The 10,000-nt window shown below is 37.2% G+C and overlaps 2 non-coding genes and 35 pseudogenes across 2 annotated transcripts; all 37 read right to left on the minus strand.

Moving 5' to 3' along the window:
• The window catches only part of LOC148452331 (5S ribosomal RNA), a 119-nt pseudogene extending 82 nt beyond the window's left edge, over nucleotides 1-37 (minus strand).
• A 116-nt stretch (nucleotides 38-153) lies between these two features.
• On the minus strand, nucleotides 154-272 carry LOC148452332 (5S ribosomal RNA; annotated as a pseudogene).
• A 351-nt stretch (nucleotides 273-623) lies between these two features.
• LOC148452333 (5S ribosomal RNA) lies at nucleotides 624-742 on the minus strand (annotated as a pseudogene).
• A 351-nt stretch (nucleotides 743-1,093) lies between these two features.
• On the minus strand, nucleotides 1,094-1,212 carry LOC148452334 (5S ribosomal RNA; annotated as a pseudogene).
• Nucleotides 1,213-1,328: 116 nt separating this feature from the next.
• Nucleotides 1,329-1,447, minus strand: LOC148452335 (5S ribosomal RNA; annotated as a pseudogene).
• A 116-nt stretch (nucleotides 1,448-1,563) lies between these two features.
• Nucleotides 1,564-1,682, minus strand: LOC148452336 (5S ribosomal RNA; annotated as a pseudogene).
• A 116-nt stretch (nucleotides 1,683-1,798) lies between these two features.
• LOC148452337 (5S ribosomal RNA) lies at nucleotides 1,799-1,917 on the minus strand (annotated as a pseudogene).
• Nucleotides 1,918-2,033: 116 nt separating this feature from the next.
• LOC148452338 (5S ribosomal RNA) lies at nucleotides 2,034-2,152 on the minus strand (annotated as a pseudogene).
• A 117-nt stretch (nucleotides 2,153-2,269) lies between these two features.
• On the minus strand, nucleotides 2,270-2,388 carry LOC148452339 (5S ribosomal RNA). The gene has a single exon (XR_015875118.1). It is a non-coding gene; the product is annotated as a 5S ribosomal RNA (ribosomal RNA).
• Nucleotides 2,389-2,504: 116 nt separating this feature from the next.
• On the minus strand, nucleotides 2,505-2,623 carry LOC148452340 (5S ribosomal RNA; annotated as a pseudogene).
• A 116-nt stretch (nucleotides 2,624-2,739) lies between these two features.
• Nucleotides 2,740-2,858, minus strand: LOC148452341 (5S ribosomal RNA; annotated as a pseudogene).
• Nucleotides 2,859-2,973: 115 nt separating this feature from the next.
• LOC148452342 (5S ribosomal RNA) lies at nucleotides 2,974-3,092 on the minus strand (annotated as a pseudogene).
• A 115-nt stretch (nucleotides 3,093-3,207) lies between these two features.
• LOC148452343 (5S ribosomal RNA) lies at nucleotides 3,208-3,326 on the minus strand (annotated as a pseudogene).
• Nucleotides 3,327-3,442: 116 nt separating this feature from the next.
• On the minus strand, nucleotides 3,443-3,561 carry LOC148452344 (5S ribosomal RNA; annotated as a pseudogene).
• A 351-nt stretch (nucleotides 3,562-3,912) lies between these two features.
• LOC148452345 (5S ribosomal RNA) lies at nucleotides 3,913-4,031 on the minus strand (annotated as a pseudogene).
• Nucleotides 4,032-4,147: 116 nt separating this feature from the next.
• LOC148452346 (5S ribosomal RNA) lies at nucleotides 4,148-4,266 on the minus strand (annotated as a pseudogene).
• A 116-nt stretch (nucleotides 4,267-4,382) lies between these two features.
• On the minus strand, nucleotides 4,383-4,501 carry LOC148452347 (5S ribosomal RNA; annotated as a pseudogene).
• A 116-nt stretch (nucleotides 4,502-4,617) lies between these two features.
• LOC148452348 (5S ribosomal RNA) lies at nucleotides 4,618-4,736 on the minus strand (annotated as a pseudogene).
• A 350-nt stretch (nucleotides 4,737-5,086) lies between these two features.
• LOC148452349 (5S ribosomal RNA) lies at nucleotides 5,087-5,205 on the minus strand (annotated as a pseudogene).
• Nucleotides 5,206-5,556: 351 nt separating this feature from the next.
• On the minus strand, nucleotides 5,557-5,675 carry LOC148452350 (5S ribosomal RNA; annotated as a pseudogene).
• Nucleotides 5,676-5,791: 116 nt separating this feature from the next.
• On the minus strand, nucleotides 5,792-5,910 carry LOC148452351 (5S ribosomal RNA; annotated as a pseudogene).
• A 116-nt stretch (nucleotides 5,911-6,026) lies between these two features.
• Nucleotides 6,027-6,145, minus strand: LOC148452352 (5S ribosomal RNA; annotated as a pseudogene).
• Nucleotides 6,146-6,261: 116 nt separating this feature from the next.
• On the minus strand, nucleotides 6,262-6,380 carry LOC148452353 (5S ribosomal RNA; annotated as a pseudogene).
• A 116-nt stretch (nucleotides 6,381-6,496) lies between these two features.
• On the minus strand, nucleotides 6,497-6,615 carry LOC148452354 (5S ribosomal RNA; annotated as a pseudogene).
• Nucleotides 6,616-6,732: 117 nt separating this feature from the next.
• On the minus strand, nucleotides 6,733-6,851 carry LOC148452355 (5S ribosomal RNA). Its single transcript, XR_015875119.1, has one exon. It is a non-coding gene; the product is annotated as a 5S ribosomal RNA (ribosomal RNA).
• A 116-nt stretch (nucleotides 6,852-6,967) lies between these two features.
• On the minus strand, nucleotides 6,968-7,086 carry LOC148452356 (5S ribosomal RNA; annotated as a pseudogene).
• Nucleotides 7,087-7,202: 116 nt separating this feature from the next.
• Nucleotides 7,203-7,321, minus strand: LOC148452357 (5S ribosomal RNA; annotated as a pseudogene).
• Nucleotides 7,322-7,436: 115 nt separating this feature from the next.
• Nucleotides 7,437-7,555, minus strand: LOC148452358 (5S ribosomal RNA; annotated as a pseudogene).
• A 116-nt stretch (nucleotides 7,556-7,671) lies between these two features.
• On the minus strand, nucleotides 7,672-7,790 carry LOC148452359 (5S ribosomal RNA; annotated as a pseudogene).
• A 115-nt stretch (nucleotides 7,791-7,905) lies between these two features.
• On the minus strand, nucleotides 7,906-8,024 carry LOC148452360 (5S ribosomal RNA; annotated as a pseudogene).
• A 116-nt stretch (nucleotides 8,025-8,140) lies between these two features.
• LOC148452361 (5S ribosomal RNA) lies at nucleotides 8,141-8,259 on the minus strand (annotated as a pseudogene).
• Nucleotides 8,260-8,375: 116 nt separating this feature from the next.
• LOC148452362 (5S ribosomal RNA) lies at nucleotides 8,376-8,494 on the minus strand (annotated as a pseudogene).
• Nucleotides 8,495-8,610: 116 nt separating this feature from the next.
• Nucleotides 8,611-8,729, minus strand: LOC148452363 (5S ribosomal RNA; annotated as a pseudogene).
• A 116-nt stretch (nucleotides 8,730-8,845) lies between these two features.
• On the minus strand, nucleotides 8,846-8,964 carry LOC148452364 (5S ribosomal RNA; annotated as a pseudogene).
• A 116-nt stretch (nucleotides 8,965-9,080) lies between these two features.
• On the minus strand, nucleotides 9,081-9,199 carry LOC148452365 (5S ribosomal RNA; annotated as a pseudogene).
• Nucleotides 9,200-9,549: 350 nt separating this feature from the next.
• LOC148452366 (5S ribosomal RNA) lies at nucleotides 9,550-9,668 on the minus strand (annotated as a pseudogene).
• A 116-nt stretch (nucleotides 9,669-9,784) lies between these two features.
• On the minus strand, nucleotides 9,785-9,903 carry LOC148452367 (5S ribosomal RNA; annotated as a pseudogene).
• Between the last annotated feature and the right edge of the window lie 97 nt (nucleotides 9,904-10,000).

Genomic DNA, 10,000 nt, shown 5'->3' on the forward strand with positions numbered 1-10,000 from the left:
CGAGATTGGGCATGTCTAGTGTGGTTTGAATGTAGGTCTTCAAAACCATTAACTTTAGACCTCTTTTACTTCTTAACTCAAGTAAATTCATTGATAAGTTGAAAAAATGAAATGTAGAATGTAATAGAAAAGAATGTTTTGTCTGTCTAAAATTACCTACAGCATCTGGTATTCCCAGGTGGTCTCCCATCCAAGTACAAACCAGGCCCAACACTGCATAGCTTCCAAGATCAGACGAGATTGGGCATGTCCAGTGTGGTTTGGCTGTAGGTGCTCAAAAGCATTAAATTTAGACCTCTATTACTTCTTAACTCAAGTAAATTCATTGATAAGTTGAAAAAATTAAATGTAAAATGTAATAGAAAAGAATGTTCTGGCAGTATAAAATTACCTACAGCTCCTGGTATTCCCAGGTGGTCTCCCATCCAAGTACTGACCATGCCCAACACTGCATAGCTTCCAAGATCAAACGACAGTGGCCATGTCCAGTGTGGTTTGGCTATAGCTGCTGAAAAATATAAACTTTAGACATCTTTTACTTCTTAACTCAAGTAAATTCATTGCTAAGTTGAAAAAATGTAATGTAAAATGTAATAGAAAAGAATGTAATGGCTATATAAAATTACCTACAGCACCTGGTATTCCCAGGTGGTTTCCCATCCAAGTACTAACCAGGCCCAACACTGCATAGCTTTCAAGATCAGACGAGATTGGGCATGTCCACTGTGGTTTGGCTGTAGGTGCTCAAAAGCATTAAATTTAGACCGCTTTTACTTCTTAACACAAGTAAATTCATTGATAAGTTGAAAAAATTAAATGTAAAATGTAATAGAAAAGAATGTTATGGCAGTATAAAATTACCTACAGCACCTGGGACTCCTAGATAGTCTCCCATCCAAGTACTAACCAGTCCCAACACTGCATAGCTTCCAAGATCAAATGACATTGGCCATGTCCAGTGTGGTTTGGCTATAGGTGCTGAAAAATATTAACTTTAGACATCTTTTACTTCTTAATTCAAGTAAATTCATTGCTAAGTTGAAAAAATGTAATGTAAAATGTAATAGAAAAGAATGTAATGGCTATATAAAATTACCTACAGCACCTGGTATTCCCAGGTGGTTTCCCATCCAAGTACTAACCAGGCCCAACACTGCATAGCTTCCAAGATCAGACGAGATTGGGCATGTCCACTGTGGTTTGGCTGTAGGTGCTCAAAAGCATTAAATTTAGACCGCTTTTACTTCTTAACACAAGTAAATTCATTGATAAGTTGAAAAAATTAAATGTAAAATGTAATAGAAAAGAATGTTATGGCAGTATAAAATTACCTACAGCACCTGGGATTCCTAGATAGTCTCCCATCCAAGTACTAACCAGTCCCAACACTGCATAGCTTCCAAGATCAGATGAGATTGGGCATGTCCAGTGTGGTTTGGCTGTAGGTGCTCAAAAACATTAACTTTAGACCAGTATTACTTCTTAACTCAAGTAAATTCATTGATAAGTTGAAAAAATTAAATGTAAAATGTAATAGAAAAGAATGTTATGGCAGTATAAAATTACCTACTGCACCTGGTTTTCCCAGGTGGTCTCCCATACAAGTACTGACCAGGCCCAACACTGCATAGCTACCAAGATAAGACGAGATTGGGCATGTCCAGTGTGGATAGGCTGTAGGTGCTCAAAAGTATTAACTTTAGACCTCTATTACTTCTTAACTCAAGGAAATTCATTGATAAGTTGAAAAAATTAAATGTAAAATGTAATAGAAAAGAATGTTATGGCATTATAAAATTACCTACAGCACCTTGTATTCCCAGGTGGTTTCCCATCCAAGTTCTAACCAGGCCCAACACTGCATAGCTTCCAAGATCAGACGAGATTGGGCATGTCCAGTGTGGTTTGGCTGTAGGTGCTCAAAAACATTAACTTTAGACCTCTATTACTTCTTAACTCAAGTAAATTCATTGATAAGTTGAAAAAATTAAATTTAAAATGTAATAGAAAAGAATGTTATGGCAGTATAAAATTACCTACAGCACCTAGTATTCCCAGGTGGTCTCCCATCTAAGTACTAACCACGCCCAACACTGCATAGCTTCCAAGATCAGACGAGATTTGGCATGTCCAGTGTGGTTTGGCTGTAGGTGCTCAAAAACATTAACTTTAGACCTCTTTTACTTCTTAACTCAAGTAAATTCATTGATAAGTTGAAAAAATGAAATGTAAAATGTAATAGAAAAGAATGATTTTGGCTGTCTAAAATTACCTACAGCACCTGGTATTCCCAGGTGGTCTCCCATCCAAGTACAAACCAGGCCCAACACTGCATAGCTTCCAAGATCAGATGAGATTGGGCATGTCCAGTGTGGTTTGGCTGTAGGTGCTCAAAAGTATTAAATTTAGACCTCTATTACTTCTTAACTCAAGTAAATTCATTGATAAGATGAAAAAATTAAATGTAAAATGTAATAGAAAAGAATGTTATGGCAGTATAAAATTACCTACAGCCCCTGGTATTCCCAGGTGGTCTCCCATCCAAGTACTAACCAGGCCCAACACTGCATAGCTTCCAAGATCAGACGAGATTGGGCATGTCCAGTGTGGATTGGCTGTAGGTGCTCAAAAGTATTAACTTTAGACCTCTATTACTTCTTAACTCAAGGAAATTCATTGATAAGTTGAAAAAATTAAATGTAAAATGTAATAGAAAAGAATGTTATGGCAGTATAAAATTACCTACAGCACCTGGTATTCCCAGGTGGTCTCCCATCCAAGTACTAACCAGGCCCAACACTGCATAGATTCCAAGATCAGATGAGATTGGGCATGTCCAGTGTGGTTTGGGTGTAGGTGCTCTAAAACATTAACTTTAGACCTCTTTTACTTCTTAACTCAAGTAAATTCAATGATAAGTTGAAATATTAAATGTAAAATTTAATAGAAAAGAATGTTATGGCAGTATAAAATTACCTACAGCTCCTGGTATTCCCAGGTGGTCTCACATCCAAGTACTAACCAGGCCCAACACTGCATAGCTTCCAAGATCAGACGAGATTGGGCATGTCCAGTGTGGTTTGGCTGTAGGTGCTCAAAAACATTAACTTTAGACCTCTATTACTTCTTAACTCAAGTAAATTCAATGATAAGTTGAAAAATGAAATGTAAAATGTAATAGAAAAGAATGTTATGGCTGTATAAAATTACCTACAGCACCTAGTATTCCCAGGTGGTCTCCCATCCAAGTACTAACCAGGCCCAACACTGCATAGCTTCCAAGATCAGACGAGATTGGGCATGTCTAGTGTGGTTTGAATGTAGGTCTTCAAAACCATTAACTTTAGACCTCTTTTACTTCTTAACTCAAGTAAATTCATTGATAAGTTGAAAAAATGAAATGTAGAATGTAATAGAAAAGAATGTTTTGTCTGTCTAAAATTACCTACAGCATCTGGTATTCCCAGGTGGTCTCCCATCCAAGTACAAACCAGGCCCAACACTGCATAGCTTCCAAGATCAGACGAGATTGGGCATGTCCAGTGTGGTTTGGCTGTAGGTGCTCAAAAGCATTAAATTTAGACCTCTATTACTTCTTAACTCAAGTAAATTCATTGATAAGTTGAAAAAATTAAATGTAAAATGTAATAGAAAAGAATGTTCTGGCAGTATAAAATTACCTACAGCTCCTGGTATTCCCAGGTGGTCTCCCATCCAAGTACTGACCATGCCCAACACTGCATAGCTTCCAAGATCAAACGACAGTGGCCATGTCCAGTGTGGTTTGGCTATAGCTGCTGAAAAATATAAACTTTAGACATCTTTTACTTCTTAACTCAAGTAAATTCATTGCTAAGTTGAAAAAATGTAATGTAAAATGTAATAGAAAAGAATGTAATGGCTATATAAAATTACCTACAGCACCTGGTATTCCCAGGTGGTTTCCCATCCAAGTACTAACCAGGCCCAACACTGCATAGCTTCCAAGATCAGACGAGATTGGGCATGTCCACTGTGGTTTGGCTGTAGGTGCTCAAAAGCATTAAATTTAGACCGCTTTTACTTCTTAACACAAGTAAATTCATTGATAAGTTGAAAAAATTAAATGTAAAATGTAATAGAAAAGAATGTTATGGCAGTATAAAATTACCTACAGCACCTGGGACTCCTAGATAGTCTCCCATCCAAGTACTAACCAGTCCCAACACTGCATAGCTTCCAAGATCAGATGAGATTGGGCATGTCCAGTGTGGTTTGGCTGTAGGTGCTCAAAACCATTAACTTTAGACCTGTATTACTTCTTAACTCAAGTAAATTCATTGATAAGTTGAAAAAATTAAATGTAAAATGTAATAGAAAAGAAAGTTATGACAGTATAAAATTACCTACAGCACCTGGTTTTCCCAGGTTGTCTCCCATCCAAGTACTGACCAGGCCCAATACTGCATAGCTACCAAGATAAGACGAGATTGGGCATGTCCAGTGTGGATTGGCTGTAGGTGCTCAAAAGTATTAACTTTAGACCTCTATTACTTCTTAACTAAAGGAAATTCATTGATAAGTTGAAAAAATTAAATGTAAAATGTAATAGAAAAGAATGTTATGGCTGTCTAAAATTACCTACAGCACCTGGTATTCCCAGGTGGTCTCCCATCCAAGTTCTAACCAGGCCCAACACTGCATAGCTTCCAAGATCAGACGAGATTGGGCATGTCCAGTGTGGTTTGGCTATAGGTGCTCAAAAACATTAACTTTAGACCTCTTTTACTTCTTAACTCAAGTAAATTCAATGACAAGTTGAAAAATTAAATGTAAAATGTAATAGAAAAGAATGTTAAGGCAGTATAAAATTAACTACAGCTCCTGGTATTTCCAGGTGGTCTCCCATCCAAGTACTAACCAGACCGAACACTGCATAGCTTCCAAGATCAGACAAGATTGGGCATGTCCACTGTGGTTTGGCTGTAGGTGCTCAAAAACATTAACTTTAGACCTCTATTACTTCTTAACTCAAGTAAATTCATTGATAAGTTGAAAAAATTTAATGTAAAATGTAATAGAAAAGACTGTTATGGCAGTATAAAATTACCTACAGCACCTGGTATTTCCAGGTGGTCTCCCATCCAAGTACTAACCAGGCCCAACACTGCACAGCTTCCAAGATCAGACGAGATTGGGCATGTCCAGTGTGGTTTGGCTGTAGGTGCTCAAAAACATTAACTTTAGACCTCTTTTACTTCTTAACTCAAGTAAATTCATTGATAAGTTGAAAAAATTAAATGTAAAATGTAATAGAAAAGAATGTTATGGCAGTATAAAATTACCTACAGCACCTGGTATTCCCAGGTTGTCTCCTATACAAGTACTGACCATGCCCAACACTGCATAGCTTCCAAGATCAAACGACATTGGCCATGTCCAGTGTGGTTTGGCTATAGGTGCTGAAAAATATTAACTTTAGACATCTTTTACTTCTTAATTCAAGTAAATTCATTGCTAAGTTGAAAAAATGTAATGTAAAATGTAATAGAAAAGAATGTAATGGCTATATAAAATTACCTACAGCACCTGGTATTCCCAGGTGGTTTCCCATCCAAGTACTAACCAGGCCCAACACTGCACAGCTTCCAAGATCAGACGAGATTGGGCATGTCCACTGTGGTTTGGCTGTAGGTGCTCAAAAGCATTAAATTTAGACCGCTTTTACTTCTTAACACAAGTAAATTCATTGATAAGTTGAAAAAATTAAATGTAAAATGTAATAGAAAAGAATGTTATGGCAGTATAAAATTACCTACAGCACCTGGGATTCCTAGATAGTCTCCCATCCAAGTACTAACCAGTCCCAACACTGCATAGCTTCCAAGATCAGATGAGATTGGGCATGTCCAGTGTGGTTTGGCTGTAGGTGCTCAAAAACATTAACTTTAGACCAGTATTACTTCTTAACTCAAGTAAATTCATTGATAAGTTGAAAAAATTAAATGTAAAATGTAATAGAAAAGAATGTTATGGCAGTATAAAATTACCTACTGCACCTGGTTTTCCCAGGTGGTCTCCCATACAAGTACTGACCAGGCCCAACACTGCATAGCTACCAAGATAAGACGAGATTGGGCATGTCCAGTGTGGATAGGCTGTAGGTGCTCAAAAGTATTAACTTTAGACCTCTATTACTTCTTAACTCAAGGAAATTCATTGATAAGTTGAAAAAATTAAATGTAAAATGTAATAGAAAAGAATGTTATCGCATTATAAAATTACCTACAGCACCTTGTATTCCCAGGTGGTCTCCCATCCAAGTTCTAACCAGGCCCAACACTGCATAGCTTCCAAGATCAGACGAGATTGGGCATGTCCAGTGTGGTTTGGCTGTAGGTGCTCAAAAACATTAACTTTAGACCTCTATTACTTCTTAACTCAAGTAAATTCATTGATAAGTTGAAAAAATTAAATTTAAAATGTAATAGAAAAGAATGTTATGGCAGTATAAAATTACCTACAGCACCTAGTATTCCCAGGTGGTCTCCCATCTAAGTACTAACCACGCCCAACACTGCATAGCTTCCAAGATCAGACGAGATTTGGCATGTCCAGTGTGGTTTGGCTGTAGGTGCTCAAAAACATTAACTTTAGACCTCTTTTACTTCTTAACTCAAGTAAATTCATTGATAAGTTGAAAAAATGAAATGTAAAATGTAATAGAAAAGAATGATTTTGGCTGTCTAAAATTACCTACAGCACCTGGTATTCCCAGGTGGTCTCCCATCCAAGTACAAACCAGGCCCAACACTGCATAGCTTCCAAGATCAGATGAGATTGGGCATGTCCAGTGTGGTTTGGCTGTAGGTGCTCAAAAGTATTAAATTTAGACCTCTATTACTTCTTAACTCAAGTAAATTCATTGATAAGATGAAAAAATTAAATGTAAAATGTAATAGAAAAGAATGTTATGGCAGTATAAAATTACCTACAGCCCCTGGTATTCCCAGGTGGTCTCCCATCCAAGTACTAACCAGGCCCAACACTGCATAGCTTCCAAGATCAGACGAGATTGGGCATGTCCAGTGTGGTTTGCCTGTAGGTGCTCAAAAACATTAACTTTAGACCTCTATTACTTCTTAACTCAAGTAAATTCATTGATAAGTTGAAAAAATTAAATTTAAAATGTAATAGAAAAGAATGTTATGGCAGTATAAAATTACCTACAGCACCTGGTAATCCCAGGTGGTCTCCCATCCAAGTACTAACCAGGCCCAACACTGCCTAGCTTCCAAGTTCAGACGAGATTGGGCATGTCCAGTGTGGTTTGGTTGTAGGTGCTCAAAAACGTTAACTTTAGACCTCTTTTACTTCTTAACTCAAGTAAATTCAATGATAAGTTGAAAAACGAAATGTAAAATGTAATAGAAAAGAATGTTATGGCAGTATAAAATTACCTACAGCACCTAGTATTCTCAGGTGGTCTCCCATCCAAGTACTAACCAGGCCCAACACTGCATAGCTTCCAAGATCAGACGAGATTGGGCATGTCCAGTGTGGTTTGGCTGTAGGTGTTCAAAAACATTAACTTTAGACCTCTATTACTTCTTAACTCAAGTAAATTCATTGATAAGTTGAAAAAATTAAATTTAAAATGTAATAGAAAAGAATGTTATGGCAGTATAAAATTACCTACAGCACCTGGTAATCCCAGGTGGTCTCCCATCCAAGTACTAACCAGGCCCAACACTGCCTAGCTTCCTAGTTCAGACAAGATTGGGCATGTCCAGTGTGGTTTGGCTGTAGGTGCTCAAAAACATTAACTTTAGACGTCTTTTACTTCTTAACTCAAGTAAATTCAATGATAAGTTGAAAAATGAAATGTAAAATGTAATAGAAAAGAATGTTATGGCAGTATAAAATTACCTACAGCACCTAGTATTCCCAGGTGGTCTCCCATCCAAGTACTAACCAGGCCCAACACTGCATAGCTTCCAAGATCAGACGAGATTGGGCATGTCTAGTGTGGTTTGGCTGTAGGTGCTCAAAACCATTAACTTTAGACCTCTTTTACTTCTTAACTCAAGTAAATTCATTGATAAGTTGAAAAAATGAAATGTAGAATGTAATAGAAAAGAATGTTTTGTCTGTCTAAAATTACCTACAGCACCTGGTATTCCCAGGAGGTCTCCCATCCAAGTACAAACCACGCCCAACACTGCATAGCTTCCAAGATCAGACGAGATTGGGCATGTCCAGTGTGGTTTGGCTGTAGGTGCTCAAAAGCATTAAATTTAGACCTCTATTACTTCTTAACTCAAGTAAATTCATTGATAAGTTGAAAAAATTAAATGTAAAATGTAATAGAAAAGAATGTTCTGGCAGTATAAAATTACCTACAGCTCCTGGTATTCCCAGGTGGTCTCCCATCCAAGTACTGACCATGCCCAACACTGCATAGCTTCCAAGATCAAACGACATTGGCCATGTCCAGTGTGGTTTGGCTATAGGTGCTGAAAAATATTAACTTTAGACATCTTTTACTTCTTAACTCAAGTAAATTCATTGCTAAGTTGAAAAAATGTAATGTAAAATGTAATAGAAAAGAATGTAATGGCTATATAAAATTACCTACAGCACCTGGTATTCCCAGGTGGCTTCCCATCCAAGTACTAACCAAGCCCAACACTGCATAGCTTCCAAGATCAGACGAGATTGGGCATGTCCACTGTGGTTTGGCTGTAGGTGGTCAAAAGCATTAAATTTAGACCGCTTTTACTTCTTAACACAAGTAAATTCATTGATAAGTTGAAAAAATTAAATGTAAAATGTAATAGAAAAGAATGTTATGGCAGTATAAAATTACCTACAGCACCTGGGACTCCTAGATAGTCTCCCATCCAAGTACTAACCAGTCCCAACACTGCATAGCTTCCAAGATCAGATGAGATTGGGCATGTCCAGTGTGGTTTGGCTGTAGGTGCTCAAAACCATTAACTTTAGACCTGTATTACTTCTTAACTCAAGTAAATTCATTGATAAGTTGAAAAAATTAAATGTAAAATGTAATAGAAAAGAAAGTTATGGCTGTATAAAATTACCTACTGCACCTGGTTTTCCCAGGTGGTCTCCCATCCAAGTACTGAGCAGGCCCAACACTGCATAGCTACCAAGATAAGACGAGATTGGGCATGTCCAGTGTGGATTGGCTGTAGGTGCTCAAAACCATTAACTTTAGACCTCTTTTACTTCTTAACTCAAGTAAATTCATTGATAAGTTGAAAAATTAAATGTAAAATGTAATAGAAAAGAATGTTAAGGCAGTATAAAATTAACTACAGCTCCTGGTATTCCCAGGTGGTCTCCCATCCAAGTACTAACCAGGCCGAACACTGCATAGCTTCCTAGGTCAGACAAGATTGGGCATGTCCACTGTGGTTTGGCTGTAGGTGCTCAAAAACATTAACTTTAGACCTCTATTACTTCTTAACTCAAGTAAATTCATTGATAAGTTGAAAAAATTAAATGTAAAATGTAATAGAAAAGAATGTTATGGCAGTATAAAATTACCTACAGCACCTTGTATTCCCAGGTGGTCTCCCATCCAAGTTCTAACCAGGCCCAACACTGCATAGCTTCCAAGATCAGACGAGATTGGGCATGTCCAGTGTGGATTGGCTGTAGGTGCTCAAAAACATTAACTTTAGACCTCTATTACTTCTTAACTCAAGTAAATTCATTGATAAGTTGAAAAAATTAAATTTAAAATGTAATAGAAAAGAATGTTATGGCAGTATAAAATTACCTACAGCACCTAGTATTCCCAGGTGGTCTCCCATCTAAGTACTAACCAGGCCCAACACTGCATAGCTTCCAAGATCAGACGAGATTTGGCATATCCAGTGTGGTTTGGCTGTAGGTGCTCAAAAACCTTAACTTTAGACTTCTTTTACTTCTTAACTCAAGTAAATTCATTGATAAGTTGAAAAAATGAAATGTAAAATGTAATAGAAAAGAA

The sequence above is a fragment of the Taudactylus pleione genome, unplaced genomic scaffold, assembly GCF_031769625.1.
Source record: "Taudactylus pleione unplaced genomic scaffold, aTauple2 ptg001184l, whole genome shotgun sequence".
NCBI lineage: Eukaryota > Metazoa > Chordata > Amphibia > Anura > Myobatrachidae > Taudactylus > Taudactylus pleione.